This window comes from Erinaceus europaeus, chromosome 14 (genome assembly GCF_950295315.1).
Source record: "Erinaceus europaeus chromosome 14, mEriEur2.1, whole genome shotgun sequence".
In the NCBI taxonomy this organism is placed as follows: Eukaryota; Metazoa; Chordata; class Mammalia; order Eulipotyphla; family Erinaceidae; genus Erinaceus; species Erinaceus europaeus.
The window spans coordinates 47,189,227-47,208,275 of record NC_080175.1 but is presented as its reverse complement, the minus strand read 5'-3'; the positions used below and the strand labels follow the sequence as shown (position 1 = coordinate 47,208,275).

Sequence of the window (19,049 nt, the reverse complement as noted above, 5' to 3'; positions counted from 1 at the left end):
CCCCCCCAACACTTCCTCTCCACTATTCCAACCTTTGGGTCCATGATTGCTCAACAATTTGTTTGGCTTTGTATGTTAACTCTCTTTTAAGCCACCAGGTTCCAGATGCCAGCAGGATGCTGACCAGACTTCCTTGGATAGATGACCCCACCAATGTGTCCTGGAGCTCCGCTTCCCCAGAGTCCCACCCTACTAGGGAAAGAGAGAGGCATACTGGGAGTATGGATCAACCAGTCAATGCCCATGTTCAGCGGGGAAGCAATTACAGAAGCCAGACCTTCCACCTTCTACAACCCACAACGACCCTGGGTCCATGCTCCCAGAGGGATAGAGAATGAGAAAGCTATTGGGGAAGGGATGGGATATGGAGATTGGGTGGCGGGAATTGTGTGGAGTTGTACCCCTCCCATCCTACGGTTTTGTTAATGTCTTCTTTCTTAAATAAATAAATAAATAAATAAATAACAACAACAATAAAAATGGCACTATAATAAATTAAGGGCTCTGTAGTTACTGTGAAACCCTTAAATGAAAATGCTTTCTTAAAGGTCCCAAGAGTCTCAAGGAAACAAGGGAGGATGGAGGCCAGTGTTCCCTCTGGGAAGTTTTCTCCAGCAATGTGGCAGGCGGAGGCCTGGGTGGGAAGGGGCTCAGGAACCTACACTCTGATCAGGAATATCATCTTTGTTCATGAGAAATTATCATTCTAAAAATAATCTTGCCAAGGAGCTGTGGGTGTGTCTCAGTCACTTTGAAGCATGAACTTGTCAAATCACTTCTTTCCCATCAGAAACAACAGTTTTCTTGTCTGCAAATTGGGGTGGGGGGCAGACCTGTGAAGTTCAAATAAGAAAATATATATCTACGGGAGCTGGGTGGTAGCGCAGTGGGTTGAGCGCAGTAGGCGCAGAGTGCAAATGATCCCAGTTCGAGCCTCTGGCTCCCCACCTGCAGTGGAGTCGCTTCAGAACTAGTGGTGAAGCAGGACTGCAGGTGTCTATCTTTCTCTCCCCCTCTCTTTCTTCCCCTCCTCTCTCCATTTCTCTCCTATTGTCCAACAACAACATCAATAATAACTACAACAATGAAACAACAAGGGCAACAAAAGGGAATATATAAATAAATATTTTTAAAAAAAGAAAAAGAAAATATATATCTACTTGTGCAGGAAGCTGCCAAGTCCCTTGTAAGTCAGGTATATTTTTCATGGAGGAGGAGGAGGACTCTTTAGTCATGCCCTGTTTGGGGTCAAATATGGGGACCATGATTCAGAAGAGTAAACAGATCCATTATCGGGACAAGGAGGACACTGCCCCCACCCTGCTCCATATTCTGTGGCATGTTTAAATGGTAAAACCCATTGGGGATGTTGAGGTTCTCTGTGTTCCCTTCTCCCTGGTTTTGTTCCCTCTCCCCCCTATAGTGAGTTCTTGAGAAGCATGGGAGTATTGTCCTGTCCTTTCTTTCTTCCTTACAATACAAATTTTGCCAAAAGAGATTCTCTGAGAGTTTTTTTCAATGATCTTCCAAGAGCTAAGTTTCTACTACTGCAGATTCTTCTTCTTTCCTTCCAGGCAAAGGAAGCCAAGGTGTATCCACTCTCAGGCCATATGCTCCCAAGCCCATGGGCACCTCTTCAAGTGCCTTGGGTGCTGTCTCCCTCCTTCCAACTAATGGGGCTGTGAATCAGGGCTGGTTGGAAAGGGAATGAGCTGAGGGCCTGGAATGTGCCGATGCGTTCCCACAGCTGTCAGTGTGTGCATGGGTGTGATTCAGACAGATCCAGAGGGCACAGCATAAATGGCAGAATCTGTGTTGAAAGAGGAAATTTTTCTGCTCCTGTTCACACAGAGAAACAAGAACCAAGTGACCTTCCACATTCACTCCAGCTATAACAGAAAACAACTATAGAATGATTTTCAGACACTAGACTCTAGACAGTGAAGGTCAGTGAGCCCTGGAAGATGGGACACCAGTGAGGTTATCCATGTAGCTTACTGTCTGAGGAGTTTTCAGCCCCAAAGCAGAGTTTGGTGTTCTCCTGAGTTCAGTATGGGAAGTGAGTTACCTGGATTTTTCAGGACAGTCCCAGAGAGGAGAGATATGGACACAGAAAAGCGCTGGAGGACTGCAAGAGCCACGACTCAGTATTCAGCTGAGCACTGCCATCATGATACTGAGGAAACACTGGAGGCTCCAGGCAGAGTAGTCTGAAGGGACTAAGGACACAACACTGACATCCTCAGAGCTGGGAATAGTGTGTAATCTACCAGATCCAACACTTACCCCTTCCTAGAGCATGGCCAGGGCACCCAGAGGGTCTTGTCTTAGCAAGAAGACCATTACTCTGGGGATAAAAATAGTTCAGTCCCCTCTGAAAAATATTTAAAAACAATACCTGAAAAGATCATACCTTCTTTCAGGAACTTGAGTGTGTTCCAGAATAAAATTCAAGACATGTATAGGAATAATATGATTCACCACATAATAACACAAAATTTAAATGTCTGATATCCAACTAAAGATTATAGGACATGTGCAAGGGAAAAACTCAAATTGAGGAGAGAAAGTACTTCTCTCAAAAACTGACCAGAACTAATACATGCTAGATTTCATAGGCAAGGACATAAACATACTTATTAGGACTGTCTTTGAGCATCCATGAGCTTTGGGACAAGTTCAAGTACTGTGTTTAAATGTACTTGAGGACCTCTAAAAGGAATGGAGGTAGAGAAATATTTGGAAAAATTAATGAATGAAAATATTTCCAGATGCTGTGAAAACTATAAATTCATATATCCAAAGATACTCAATGAAGCCAAACTCATAACACATAAAAAGGGCACTTAAACATATAATCCAAGTGGTAAAAATTAATTTAAAAAAGAAAGAACTTTAAAAGAAGCCAGAGAAAAATAAAGCATATTCCATATACATGAACAAAGATCAGGATAATGTAAGAGTGTGAAATCATGCAAGCCAGGTGATTCTGAGGTACCTTTAAAATACCAGGGGAGGGGGAAACTTGCAAATTTAGAATTCTACACCCAGCAAAGATATTTATCAAAATTAAGCTGAAATTAACACTTCTTGGATATGAGCTTGGAGACTTCTGGATGCAGGGCTACAGAGCAGCAGCAGCAGTGTTTCTCTCCTCTCCTGGATCAACTAGGAATACCAAAGGAGACCACCAGGGACCGCAACAGGACAAGGCTGGAATGACTTTAGGAACCCACCAAATCACTGGTGAGTGCAAACACGTGTGGTGCTTGGACAGTAGAGGAGCCTAGGGAGAGATTAAGTGGCTGGTATCAGTCCGGCAGTTTACCAGTTGAGACACGACCTCCAGTCTGTTTTGCCAACAAGGGAATGGCTAAAGGGAGGAGAGGACTTCCCTGAGACTCACCAAATGCAAATCCATTGCTACTGACCTCAGAATCTAGAGTAGGGCCAGGGAGGCCCTGTGCTGACACCAGAGGACAGAGAACTAACGAGGAAACTCAGGAGGTCTATACCTTGGTGGCCTAGCAGTGGGGCTATGAAAGTCTCTTTGCATAACCACTGTATTATCTCTGCCCCACTTTGCTTTATCTCTTGGTCAGGAGTCAGTGATTAAGCTAAGAAGCCTACTTATAATTTAAAAGCTCTCGGGTTCACATATCCTACAGGGAAGAAAAAGAACAAAAAAGGCTTTTAAACCACTGAGCTCCAACTCAAGGATTAAAATACTATTGAAGCACCTGTCAATTTCCACAACTGGGAACACTTCAATTAACTTACTTAGACACAAGTCAATCCAGGCAAGAGTGATTTTAAAAGTACTGAGAAAGGGATCTCATAACATACTATATAAAATGGTTAAACCAACAAGAAGAAATACTGGAGAAGTGAACCAGGACAAGAGTCAAGCTAAAAGCCCTCCAAAGGGTGAAGCACAAAATAATGAGGTCAACATCCAAACACTAGTTAAGGAAATAATCACAGGAGTGAGTAAAGAGTTTGAAAGAATTGTCATCAGAAACGCAGAAACAACAAATGAGACCCTGGAAGAAAACACTAATTATCTCAAGGTTATTAGAGAGCTGAAAGCTGAAATAGCTGAGCTAAGAACACAACTAGCTGAGCAAGCTAAAACAGTATCAGAACAGGGTAACAAAATAGATGAACTCCAGATGACAGTAGAGGGGAGAGAGACTAGAATAAATGAGGCTGAAGACAGAATTAGCAAGATTGAGGATGAATTAGAGACAACTAAAAAAGAAGATATCTCAAAAAGAGATACTGAAAACAACAATAGAGACCTATGGGATGACATCAATAGAAATAATATATGCATTGGGGGTCAGGCGGTGGTGCAGTGGGTTAAGTGCATGTGGCACAAAGTGCAAAGACCAGCTTAAGGATCCCGGTTGGAGACCCCGGCTTCCCACCTGCAGGGGAGTCACTTCACAGGCGATGAAGCAGGTCTGCAGGTGTCTATCTTTCTCTCCCCCTCTCTGTCTTCCCCTCCTCTCTCCATTTCTCTCTGTCTGGTCCAACAACAAACAACATCAACAATGGTAATAATGATGACCACAGTGAGGCTACAACAACAAGGGCAACAAAAGGGGGGGGGGAATGGCCTCCAGGATTCATGGTGCAGGCACCGAGCCCAGCAATAACTCTGAAGGAAAAAAATATAATAAGATATGCATTATTGGCTTACCAGAGGAAGAAAGGGAGGGGAAGAAAGTATTCTTCAGGACATAATTATGAGAACTTCCCTAGTCTAGACAACATCAAAGACTCAAAGGTTCAAGAAGTCCAGAGGATCCCAAACAGAATTAACCAAGACTTAAAGACACATAATATTTAGAATGGAAAGGAATAAGGATAAAGAAAGGATCCTGAAGGCTGCAAGAGAAAAACAAAGATTTACCTACAGAGGAAAACCCATAAGATTAGCAGCAGACTTCACACAAACACTACAGGCCAGAAGAGAATGGCAAGATATCTATCAAGTGCTCAATGAGAAAAGCTTTCAAGCAAGACTACTGTTTCCTGCTAGACTGTCATTCAGTCTAGAGGGAGGCATATAAACCTCAGACAAGCAACAATTGAAAGAATCAACTATCACCAAGCCTTCCCTGAAAGAAGTCCTGAAAGGTCTCCTATAAACAGTCCAACCACCATAAATATGCCATATATCAGAACACTCTAAAACTCTACAAGAATGGCGTTAAAATATCTTCAACATTTTATATCAATAAATGTAAATGGCCTTAATTCACATATTAAAAGGCACAGAGTAGGAAGATGGATCAGAAACACAACCCAACAATATGCTGTCAACAGAAAACCCACCTAACTCAACAAGACAAACACAGACTCAAAGTTTCAATTTCAGGTTGGAAAACTATCATATAAACCAATGGCCCACAAAAAAGGGCAGGAACAGCTATTCTCATATCTGCTACAATAGACTTTAAAATAAATAAAATTTAAAAAGATAGGGATGGACCCTACTTAATGCTCAGAGAATCAGTCAATCAAGGGGACTTAACAATTATTAACATTTATGCACCCAATGAGAAGCCATCTAAATACATCAAACAACTACTGAAAGAGCTACAAAAATATATTAACAGCAACACAGTCATAGTGTAGGGGCTTTCAACACCCCACTCTCTCAACTTGACAGATCATCAAAGCAGAAAATCAATAAAGACATGAGGGAGCTAAATGAGATAGATAAATGAACTATTGGACATTTTCAGAGTCATTCATCCCAAGAAACTTGAATACACATTCTACTCAAGTACACATGGGTCATTCTCAAGGGTAGAACATATGTTAGGCCACAAAGACAGCATCAGCAAATTCAAGAGCATTGAAATCATCCCAAGCATCTTCTCAGACCACAGTGGAATTAAACTAACACTTAACAATCAACAAAAGATTAGTAATAGTTCCAAAATGTGGGAGATCAACAGTACACACCTTAACAACTACTGGGTCAAAGAGGAAATAAAGGAAGAAATCAAAATGTTTCGAGAGTTCAATGAAAATGAAGATACAAGCTATCAAAATATTTGGGACACGGCGAAGGCAGTTCTGAGAGGGAAGTTCACACGGCGAAGGCAGTTCTGAGAGGGAAGTTTATAGCCATACAAATACACATTAGGAAACAAGAAAAAGCACAAATAAACAGCCTGATTGCACATCTTAAAGACCTAGAAAAATAAGAACAAAGGAACCCTAAAGCAACCAGAAGGACAGAAATTACTAAAGTAAGGGCAGAAATAAATAATACTGAAAATAAGAAAACCATACAAACGATTAACAAAAGTAATGTTGGTTCTTTGAAAGAGTGAACAAAATCGATAAACCTTTAGCCAGACTCAAAAAACAAAAAATGGAGAGACCCAAATAAATAGGATCATAAATGAAAGAGGAGATATAATAATGGACACCAAATAAATTCAACATATCATGCGAGGCTTCTATGAACATCTATATGCCACCAAGCTAGAGAACCTGGAAGGAATGGACGATTTTCTAGATACCTACAAATTTCCAAAACTAAGTAAAGAGGATAACATGAACAAGCCCATCACAGCTAACAAAATTGAAACAATGATCAAAAACCTTCCCCAAAATGAAAATCCTGGACCAGATGGTTTTACAAATGAATTGTACAAAACCTTCAAGGAAGAGTTAACACCTCTACTTTAAAAAGTCTTCCAGAAGATTCAAGACACAGAAGATTCAAGACACTTCTACTTTCTATGAATCCAACATTACTCTGATACCAAAAGCAGACAGGGATATGACCAAAAAAGAAAACTACAGACCAATATCTCTGATGAAAATACGTGCTAAAATATTGAACAAGATTTGAGCCAACCGGATACAGCAGTATACTAAAAAGATAGCTCATCATGACCGAGTGGGGTTTATCCCATGGATGCAAGGTTAGTATAATATACGTAAATCAAGCAATGTGATCCACCACATCAATAAAAGCAAGACCAAAAACCATATGGTCATATCAATAGATGCAGAGAAAGCCTTTGACAAAATATAACATCCTCTTGTGATCAAAACACTACAAAACATGAGAATAGGTGGAAAATTCCTCAAGATAGTAGAGTCTGTATATAGCAAACCTACAGCCAACATCATACTCAATGGTGAAAAACTGGAAGCTTTTCCCCTCAGATCATATACTAGACAGGTCTTCCCACTATCACCATTACTATTCAACATAGTGTTTGAAGTTCTTGCCATAGCAACTAGGCAGGAGCAAGGAATTAAAGGGATACAGATTGGAAGAGAAGAAGTCAAACTCCCCTTTTTGCAGATGACATGATAGTATATGTAGAAAAACCTAAGGAATCCAGCATGAAGCATTTGGAAATCATCAGGCAATACAGTAAGGTGTCAGGCTACAAAATAAACATTCAAAAGTCAGTGACATTCCTCTGTGCAAACACTTAAGTTAGAAGAGGATGAAATCCAGAAATCAATTTCTTTTACTATAGCAAAAAAAAATGACAAAATATCTAGGAATAAAACTAACCAAAGAAGTGAAAGACTGAAAATTATGAATCACTACTCAAGGAAATTGAAAAAGACAAAGAAGTGGAAAGATAGTCCATGTTCATGGGTTGGAAGAATTAACATCATCAAAATGAATATACTACCCAGAACCATCTACAAATTTAATGCTATCCCCATCAAGATCCCAAGCACATTTTTTAGGAGAATAGCACAAATGCTATAAATGATTATCTGGAACCAGAAAAGACCTAGAATTGCCAAAACAATCTTGATAAGAAAGAACAGAACTGGAGGCATCACTCTCAGATCTCAAATTGTATTACAGAGCCATTGTCAACAAAACTGCTTGGTTCTGGAACATGAATAGACACACTGACCAAAGGAATAGAATTGAGAGCCCAGAAGTAAGCCCCCACACCTATGGACATCTAATCTTTGACAAAGCTGCCCAGACGATTAAATGGGGGAAAGGGGGGTCTCTTCAACAAATGGTGTTGGAAAAAATGGGTTGAAAAATGCAGAACAATGAAATGAACCACTGTATTTCACCAAACACAAAAGTAAATTCCACGTGGATCAAGGACTTGGATGTTAGACCACAAACTATCAGATACTTAGAGGAAAATATTGGTAGAACTGTTTTCCACATATATTTTAAAGACATCTTCAGTGTAACAATTCAATTACAAAGAAGAATAAGGCAAGCATATAAACCTATGGGACTACATCAAATTAAAAAGCTTCTGCAAAGCAAAAGAAACCACTACCAAGAGGCCCAAGAATGGGAGATCTTTATATGCCATACATCAGACAAGAGACTAATAACCAGAATAAATAAAGAGCTTGCCAAACTCAACAACAAGAAAATAAATGACCCCATCCAAAAATGGGAAGAGGACATGGACAGAATATTCACCACAGAAGAGATCCAAAAGGCCGAATACATGAAAAAACGATCCAAGTCTCTGATTATCAAAGAGATTCAAAGAAAGACAACAGTGAGATTCCACTTCACTCCTGTGGGAATGTCATACATCAGAAAAGGTAACAGCAGCAAATGTTGGAGAGGTTGTGGGGTCAAAGGAATTCTCCTACACTGCTGGTGGGAATGTCAATTGGTCCAGCCTCTGTGGAGAACAGTCTGGAGAACTCTCAGAAGGCTAGAAATGGACCTACCCTATGATCCTGCAATTCCTCTCCTGGGGATATATCCTAAGGAACCCAACACACCCATCCAAAAAAAAATCTGTGTACACATATGTTCTTAGCAGCACAATTTGTAATAGCCAAAACCTGGAAGCAACCCAGGTGTCCAACAACAGATGAGTGGCTGAGCAAGTTGTGGTATCTATACACAATGGAATATTACTCAGCTATGAAACATGGTGACTTCACCGTTTTCAGCCAATCCTGGATGGACCTTGAGAAATGCATGTTAAGTGAAATAAGTCAGAAACAGAAAGAGGAATATGGGATGATCTCACTCTCAGGCAGAAGTTGAAAAACAAGATCAGAAGAGAAAATACAAGTAGAACCTGAACTGGAATTGGTGTATTGCACTGAAGTAAAAGACTCTGGGGTTGGTGATGGTGGTGGGGGAAATACAGGTTCAAGAAGGATGACAGAGGACCTAGTGGCGATTGTATTGTTATATGGAAAACTGGGAAATGTTATGCATGTACAAACATGTCTTTACTGCTGAATGTAAAACATTAATTCTCCAATAAAAAATTTAAAAAGACTTCTTTATACATACAAAAGTTAAGATTTATTACCCACAGATGTGTAGTAGAAGTACTAAAGGAGTTTTTTAGGTAGACAGGATATCAAACAGGAAAATGAATTTATATGGTTAGGAGGCCATACAAAATTGTAACTAAATGGGTAAATAGATAAAATTTCCTTACTGAAGTCTCTTTAAAATACAAGTGACTATGCAAAAACAATAACAATATGATATTTACAACATACACATAAGTATATGATAGAAGAAGACCAGAAAGGGAGAAATGGAAATATTGACAGGCTAAACTTAAACTATGTGTAAATTAATACTATTTGAAGGTAGACTGTAATATGCTAAAGATATAAACTATATGCTGTGAAGCAACCATCAAAATAATAAAATAGTGTTAGAGCCAATAAGTCAAAAGTGGAGATAAAATGAAAAAAATAAAAACTCAATCTAAATGTAACTTACAGGTAAACAAACTAAATGTGCAAAAAACATCATTTCAACAGTTACAGAAAGTAATTTAATAAATCCAAGGTAAAACTTTTAGCAAACTAGCAATATAAGAATATCTATGAGAAATCTATAGCTGTTGTCATACTTAATGGTGAAAGGTTTCCTTTCAACTTAAGATCAAGAACAAAACAAGAATGTCTACTTGCACCACTTCTGTTCAACATTGTACAGAATGTTCTACCCAGTGAAACAAGAAAAAGAAATAAAATATACTCAGATCAGCAAGAAAGAAGTAAAGCTATATTAATAGGACACCATGAACACCCACTAGAAAATCTGATTGGAAAGACAAAAGCTGTTACTAGTATAAGTTCTACTAGGTTGCAGAAAACAAGATCAATATGTAAAAATAATTTTATTTTTCTACACTACGAACAATTAGACACTGAAATAAAATACCATTTAAAGGGAGTGGGTAGATAGCATAATGTTATGCAAAGAGACTCTCATGCCTGAGGCTCCAAAGGCCCAGGTCCAATCCCCTGCACCACCACAATCCAGAGCTGAACAGTGCTCTGGTTAAAAAAAAAAAGAAAATGCCATCTAAATAATATAAAATATAATTATCAGGTCCATGACTGCTGGGAAGAAAGGAAAAAATAGGGATGGGAGGTGATGAAAGTGGCACAAGGAAAATTTTATTATTGTTTTCCATTTATTTACTTTTTTATTTCGTTCTCCCCCACCCCTTTTTTATTGCCTCCAGGGGTATTGTTGGGGCTTGGTGCCAGCTATGAATCCACTGCTTCCAGGGGCCATTTGTTCCCTCCCCTCTTTTCTATTATACTTGATAAGAAAGAGAGAAATCAAGAGAGAAGGGGAGGTAGTGAGGGAGAGAGAAAGATAGACGCACCTGCAGATCTGCTTCACCACTTATGAAATATCCCCCCTGCAGGTGGGGAGTGGGGCTCAAACTCTAGTTCTTGCACATGTTTACTTAACTGGGTGCACCACCACCAGGCCACCCACAAGGAAATTTATAGAGTGATGGATTTGTTCAATATTTTGACATCATGACTAAATATGTATGCATCATACCTCAGTAAAGCATAGACAAGAATTCACAGAGCCTGGGAGGATGAAGGAACAAGCCTCTCACCCTGCACTGACACTTGGATAAGAGAGACATGGTCAAAGACCAGCAGCATGCTCTCTATCTCTTCCCACAAAGGTCAGCTGCCCCTAACAGCAGCAGGAGGGTCACATGCTGAGGACCCCATCATCACTCCCTAAGGAAGCCTATATGTGCAAACTTCTGAGCTCTGTCCCCATGTCATGTCTCCATCCTGGTGGGAAAGCATGAATAAGACTGTCCTCCACCTTGCCCTATGGGGATATAATTTGGCCGACGTGCACATGGATGAGACCTGGGCAGCCCTACCAAGGGTAAATGAAGCCGATCTTCCTCATTTGGTGCATGACAAACACGCACAAGTTTCAAAATGAAAAAGTTCCCTAAAGTCAGCCTCTGCAAGCAAATCGAACAAAGCTCCTCTGCAGACACATGATGGGGGTTGGCTGCAAAATGGACAGACAGATGGACAGGTGACACAGGCCAGGAATGTCTGTCCCCCACCCCTACCACTGCAGGATCAACACTGGGGACAGAGACCATTTCTACAACCTCCTCTTGGGGGGTTAGTCCACAGGGTGTCAGAGCTCTTTACCTAGGCACTTGAGACGGGTTACAGAGAAAGGAGGGGGTGGGGTAACCAGGTGGGGATGGACACTGTCTAGCCAGCCTGATCCTGGTCACTGCCTTCAACTTTCCCCACTCCCTGGTTCTGCCTCCCTGCACACTGGGGCTGGGATGGGGGGGGGATGCTGAGGCAGCCTGACCCCCTAGTCCTCTTCCTCCAGTGACTGGGATCCCCCAGAAACCCCTGGTTTCCAGCCACAGCAGCTTGCAAGACAAGCAGCATCCTCCTCTGTCAACTACCACCAAGAAGGAAAAAAAAGAAAAGAAAGTCTTTGTACCTTTAATTCAGCCAACGTTCCCCAGGCACTCTGGGCTCTCTAAGGAAAGAGAGAGAAAAGAAAAAGTTACTATCTGTACCACCATGCACATCTGGCTGCTGATGCTCCCTTACCAGCCAGCTAGGGGGGTTGGGGGGAGGAACAGCACCTCCAAGGTCCAGGAACCTGCAACATCTCAGCCTGGCGGGGCAGTGACATTTCAGACAAGGCAGGACCAGGAGATGCTGCATGCTTGGCCAGAATGGTTTCAGCTCATTTCTTTGTAATGGCTGAAACCATTCTGCAACTTTGCCCCTTTGACCCAAGTGCCAAGCAGGCCCTCATCTCTTCTTCCCCACCTCTAGCTGGGCTGTGAGGGCCCACAGTTAGGTGCTTTGTGGGCTGTGGAGGGCAGTGTTTAATCCCAGACCAGGCCCCCACTGTGCACAACCCCTGCCCCACCCCCCAGCATTACTCTGGGTGGGTTCCTGGTGTGCATTTTGATTTGAACATCAGTCACAATGTGATCTGCAGACAAGTGGATGGGCTGCGGTTGTTTAAGGAAACTGAGAAATTCTGAGTCCCACAAAGCACATGTCAAGAAGCAACCGGTATGGATTTTGGGGACTTTTGCACTGTCTCCAAGAGCTTCTGTCTGATGCCAGGGAAGTGGAAAAGGTAGCAACTAGCCAAAAACCTGAGCAGGGAGAGTACATTGCACCTGGTGAAAGGTCACAAAGCTGCTGCCCATGCCCTGTTCTCAACAAAAGGGGCCACAGAGGCCAGAGGTGAGTGTGTGTGTGCGCGTGTGTGCGTGCGCGTGCGTGTGTGTGTGTGTGTGCGTGTGTGCTGTGGTGTGGTGTGTGTTGGGGGGTTCTGTTTCATTTTATGACTGAAATTTCCCTAATTTGTTAGTAATGTCTCAAATGTTTATATACCATGCTGATGGTGGTGGTGGTAATGGTGGTGATGGTGGTGGTGGTGGTGGTGGTGGTGGTGGTGGTGGTGGTGGTGTGTGTGTGTGTGTGTGTGTGTGTGTGTGTGTGTGTGTGTGTGTGTGTGTGTGTGTGTGAAAACACATAGAAAGTGAGATTTGGCAGGTGAACCACAACCTAGAGGTGCTAAGTACACTCACCCTATTGAATTGCCCCCCCACACACATCTGGCTCCATAACTATTTCATTGCCCACAAGGAAAGGACACACTTCACACCTATGAAGAGGATCCTAGCCCCAACCCCTCACCTGTGTCTGTCTGTGTGTGTGTGTGTGCTTATAATTTGGCATAAATAAGATAAAAGCTGTGGCATGCTAGGGATAGGGTGCTGGTGTGCCCACATTACCATGTGCAAGGACTGGTTCAAGCTATCATTTCCCTCCTACAGGGGGAGAGCTTCACAATGGGTAAATCATTTGCAGGTATCTATCATCTATCTCTACTTCCTTTCAAACACTGGCCACCAGGACCAGTGGATTCATCATATTGACAAAAACCCTGGTGTAATTATAAAAAATAAAATAAAATATAATAAAATAATAAAATAAAATAAAATGCTAGGGAAAGCTTTTGGAATCCAAGGGCAGTAAGACAGTCTCTTCTCTGCAGAAGATCAACATCTTCACCCTTACCAGCTTCAGCATGAAGAGCAGGGGTGCTATGATCTTCTGTAGTACCAGGCACGTGAGGGTCAATGCCTTGCTCTGACCTCTCGCCTCACTATCCCCACTACTGCACTTCGAGGTAAAAAAGTGAGGCCCAGCTGGAAGAGAAGCACCCACCCTCCATGAGCACGAGCCTCCCTGTTACCCATACTCTGTCCTGCCAGAGGCAGGAGGAGATACTCTGTCTGTTAAGAGAGCAGATTTCAGACACAGAACTGCATAGAACCTTTTGGGAGAGCCCTTGGAGCACACTCACCACAGTGATGTGTCCTCCACCCCAACTCTCAGGCATGGCCGTCAGAGTGGCTCTGAGTAGCCTTTGTTGACCAGCACTCCCTCTCCCTCGCCAGCACTTATGCAGGGTGACTCGCAGCCATGAAGGTAAGCTTACCGGTTCTCCCTCACTAGTTCAAGGACTCAGCGATATAGACAAGAGACACCGGGGAGAATTGGAACACTCTCATTTATTGGACAGTGGGCTTGGGTTTAAATAGGGATTCAGACAAAGAACATTTTTCAAATATGTCAAAAATTACAGGTTTCTTAAAGGTCAGCTTGCCCCTATGGTAGGGGGCTGGTATGACAAGAATTGATACAGATACATAAAGGTCAAGATGATTAGTCTCCTGATGCAGGCATTTAATTACCCAAAGGTGTTTGAAAGGAGAATAGGGGTTGAACCAGTTAAGGTAGCTAGACAGAAGTTAAGCAAGGCTTGATAGACATCAAGGCCATGAGTTTGGAGTTTCTCTTGTCTGGGGTTTGAGGTGTATGATGGAGCGTGTTCTAAAAGTGATGTGATTGTGTGAACTCTGGGTGACTATGTTAACTTTGAGTGAACCTTAAAGCAGGCAGCCATGTGGCCTGCAGTTAGCAGGGAGAAACAGTGAGATCTCTGTGGGCTTGAGAGTCTAATAAGGGAAAACTGAGTCTGAGAGACTGTTTTCCCCTTTGCTCATCTCTGTTTGAGAGGCTAACAAAGGGGTGTCTTTCCCAGACCTCTATCCAGGGATGGGGGGGGAGTTTTCCCTAAGCTCTACCAAGCTTACACATAGCCCCACACTCCCTAGAAAATGCCCATCCACTTCTGAATTGTTCCCTAGCACAGCTCTTAAATAACTCCAGGGAAGGCGGTTGCCCTGCAGGGGGCACAGACACTGCTGCAGAAGAGACATGGAATCAATCAGCTCCCATCAACCACTGCCTGCACTTGATTTGGGGCTATTATCAATGTGGATGTTTTTTTCAGTTTATCTTCTGAAAGTGAGCCTTTTTTTTTTCTCTTAATTCAATTCAGTTGAGTTCCATTTAATTCAGTCCATCCAGCAACAAAGACCAAACAGCAAACAGAGGGAGTGGGAGCAGCAAGAAGGCCAGGCCCCTCCTGGGGAGGGAAGAAGGTGGATCCCAGACTTCAGGTAAGGGGCTTGCTTCCCTGTTCCAGTTTTCTCTCTCCTGCCACATATACACCACCCACTCCCACTCCCGAAGTACTGTACCCTCAATTCTCCAGGCTCTGTGCCCTGCCCCAGCTTACTTAAGCCCCAGGAACTGCCTGGCCCATGAGTCCCCAATTTTTGGCAGTGTTAGCTCAAATCAGTTCTCAGGTTGTCCCCATCCCCATGTCATTCCCAGCGTATTGCAGTCCTTGTCTGGAGTCCTTCCAAACACTCACTGAGCTCACTTAAATGCTTCATGTGGTTTCTAGTGTTTTTGTTTGGTTAAAGTGAAATATTCAGTACCTGTGCCTTCTGAGCACTGGAGCTACCTGGCTCAATGCAGTTTCAGGAGATAGAGGCTGGATCCCAAGGCCATTTCCAAACAGCCTCTGTGTTCTGAAAAATCTAGATATTGAAGGAAGGGTTGAAGGCCCTGACTATTTAGACCACACTAGGGCTGGACTGGTGTTCTAGCACTTTGGGCAAGGTGCTCTCTGGCTTTTCCTTGTCATCTGTCTGGGAACAGGTACTGGGGACTGGGCTATTCTCTGGCCTTTCAAGAGACTAAATCCAGCCAGGACCACCACCCAACCTTATAAGTCACAGAAAGGTGACTCAGGACAGGTTGACTCTGCAATTCTAACAGAGGCCTCTCACTGCCAGAGCCTAGCCTTCCCCACCCCTTTATCTACTCATACCCCACCTGCTGCCCACCTGTGCAGGGAGAAAGAGGCAGGTTCTGGGGTTGCCCAGCTACACTGTCCCAGTTCCTGGCATCTTTCACATGAGGCATACCCAGGGGCAGGTGGTTCTACTCAGAGCTAGCTCTTCAGCTCATTGTTAGCAAATAGTTCTCCCAGCACTGCAGGGTAATCAGTTGTGGTGATTTGTACCTCTATGAATTTGTTCCCTGGGGAGCCAATTTCCTAATTTCAAGGGAGATGCTAGAATACTTTCAGGAAGGCCTCAGAGAGCAAGGTGTGCTCATCAAGCAAGGCTCTTCCCAGTGTGTTCCCCAGCCCTTGCACTCCCTAGAAGGCTGTACTGCCCACTGCAGGCTCTCCTGGGAGCCCTGAGCAAAGGGCCTCCAGTGCCCATCTGCTCTGCATTATCTGATGAGGGTGCCCCACCCCAGCACTGAGATGCTACACACACACACACACACACACACACACAGTCACACTCACATTTACATACACACACACAGAAACACACTCACACACATTCACCATATATACCACACATACACACACACATGAGACACACTTTCACACACACTTTCACACACACTTTCACACACACACACACACAAACACACACTCACACACAATTACACATGCTGAGCCTTGACCCCTCCACCACAGCCTTAGGGCTCTCTCTTTGCTTGTACCTTCCATATGAAAGCGGTCACCCCCAGAGATGCTGCTCTCACTGTCCACAAGACATCTTGTCCACCCAGAAGTTAGCCTGACTGATAGTACCCTTCGTGGGATGAAAGTGACAAACTAGTTAAAGTCAGTGATGATAGAACCTATCACCTTCTAGCCCCCTCACCCCCATCCCTGGCCCTCTGCCATGGGACAGTTATAGGCATGAAGGTTATTTCCAGATGACAATTCAGCAGTGGGGGAAGTGAATTAATGAAGAAAATCGCCCAAGCCAGTGTGAGATGGAGCTGGGGTCTGAAATCAGACGTGTCTGCAAATATGGATTCCTAGGGGTGTATTGCCAAGTCCAGCAGACAGGCAGAAACATGAAGTGTTAGTGCAGGAGAAAACAGGTGACCCAGAGCAGATCTGTGAGTGCCTGCTTTGTTAGTGGGTCCAGGCCCCAGGATATACATGGCCTTGTTGAGGGAGAAGGTACCACCCAGAAAATAGGAGTTGTTACAGGTGTGGCTTAGAAGATGTAGGCAGGGCTTTGGTTTTAAAAGGCTGAAATTTGCTCTCTTACACTCTCTGGATTACCAAGTGACCACCACAATGTAAGTCAGACACACACTCTCTCTCTCTCTCTCTTTCTCTCTCTCTCTCCTCTCTCTCTGTCTCTGTCTCTGTCTCTCTCCCTCTCATGCCCTAGCCCTAACATGTGAATGTTTTTTTTTTAAATAAAGTTTAATTTACCTGGATATCATGCTCTTCCATCAATTCTTTGCTCAGATGAAAGTTTGACATTCCTTTAGAATGGGGGAACAGTATCCTTTTCCCATAACATACCGTCTCCCTTAACAGCCTCAGTGCCTTCCATCATCCCAGCTCTCCTAGATGTCTGTCATTTCTGGGTCACACCTTTGTCTGGCCTTCACATACAACTGCCCCCCACCCAGCCACTAGACAATGCAACATTCAGGTGGACCCTAGACTCTACCTAAGTTTCTGATGCCCCCATCAACACAGCCTCGCCATCCCCAGCTACCACAACCTCCAATCCAGAAGTCATCTGCCTCCTCCTGTGCAGTCCTATTGCTTGGGTCTGTATGTAAGAGGTGGGGTGAAGGCTGCAGGAGGCCACTGCTTGCCTTACTCACTGTAGGAAGCCACCAGTCTGCCCCTCCACTGTCAGGAGCCAGGGAAAAACATTTCCTGAGGTTTACACAGCTCTGAAGGAACAGATGCAAGGCAAGACCACCCAGCAAATGGGTAGTGATGGAGAGGACAAGAGACCCTGCAGGGCACACAGGGGCTAAGAGTTGAGAGAAGGCAAGAGGCTGCCAAGCTGCTTCTTGATACAAGAGTTTTCAAATAGGCAGCTCTACTGCCTACTTCCCAGCCATGGGTCATTTTAAGTATACCAAACAGAGATGGTCTCCAGCATTGGATAAGATGCCAGCTTTACTAGGTATAATAATGAACTCCTTGGAGTGTGAGTTCATCTCACAGAATGCCACCTTGCTTGGGGACAGGGTCTTTGTAACTGCAGCCAGTTCAGAACCAGATCACAGTGGTCTCTGATGGGGATGTCCCTATAGGCGTCAGAGAATGGGGGTGGCCTGGTAATTGTTTTGAATTTGGGGTCTTGTTGCCACTTATGATAAAATAGGTGACATGGAAAAGTCTCATTTTAACCACAGTTCAGTGTTCAATGCAGGGACAACGAGGATGTTCTCTGTCGTACTGTCATCCTTACCATATACTTCCACAGCTCCTTCTCCCCAAACTGAACCTCTAGTAAACACTCTCCTCGCCTACCCATGGCCGCTCCATCTACTTCCCTGATCTTCATGAATTTGAATTTGAATGCTCCTGGGACCTCATGTTAGTGGAACCCTACAGCTTTTGTTCTTCTAGGTATGACTTCTTTTACTTACCATGGTACTTTCAAGGTTAATTCATATTTGTAGCAAGTGTCAGAATTCTTTCCTTTATTAAGAGAGGGGGAGTGGAGTCACTCTCTACAAGAAATCTTTGCAGATCCTGGCATCTCTAAATGGAAGTGAGATTTCCAGGTCAGTGGGAGAAAAACTCTAGAGAAGGGGACAAAGAGAAACTACGGTAGAAAATTATAACTTATTTATGAACTGGCAAATTGAAAAGGGCAAAGGACAGCCAAACACTACCAAGTTACAGAAGCTGCTATGATTCCATCCTGACTTCCCTGGACAGACAACCTCACCAGTGTGTCCAAGAATTTCACCTTTCTAGAGCCTGACCCCACTAGGGAAAGATAGAAACAGGCTAACAGGCTAGGGGGTATGGATCCACCTGCCAATGTCCATGTCCAGCAGAAGAACAATTACTGAAGTCATGTCTTCCACTTTCTGCTCCCCAAAAACAATTTTGGTCCATACTCCCAGAGGGGGAGAAATGATAGGGGGGAGATGACCAAAGCACTCAGAACCCAGAGAGAGAAGAGGAAAAAAGGAAGGACATTTGAAAGTAGCAATAGGTGTAGTTGGGACTTAGAAAGTAAGAAAAGGCTGGACCATAGAAAAATAGGCATATATAGAAAGTTATATATATAAAAAAAAGCTATAGAAGTAATAGTCAATTCACATCTGTGACCTTGGGGAGAACTACTGCAGATTCCAAAAAGGGAATGAGAACAGAACTCTGGTGGTGGGAATGGTGCAGAATTATACTCCTATTATCTAATAATTTTGTAAATCAATTTTAAGTCACTAGTTGAGAGAGAGAGAGAGAGAGAGAGAGGAGAGAGAGAGTAGATCAGAGAACTGTTTATTTGATAAGATGCTGAGGACTGAAC

General features: G+C 43.2%; 1 protein-coding gene across 5 annotated transcripts in view; it reads right to left on the bottom strand.

The window, feature by feature from the left end:
• RBFOX3 (RNA binding fox-1 homolog 3) overlaps window positions 1–19,049 on the bottom strand; it is a 375,241-nt gene that overhangs the window by 116,145 nt on the left and 240,047 nt on the right. For 4 of the 5 annotated variants that reach the window (XM_060171870.1, XM_060171872.1, XM_060171869.1 and 1 more), the window contains exon 4: window positions 11,768–11,806. The exons of the other annotated variant lie outside the window; for it this stretch is intronic. The gene's annotated coding sequence lies outside the window, so the exon portion shown is untranslated. The remainder of the gene's footprint in view (window positions 1–11,767; window positions 11,807–19,049) is intronic. 5 annotated transcript variants of the gene reach the window in all.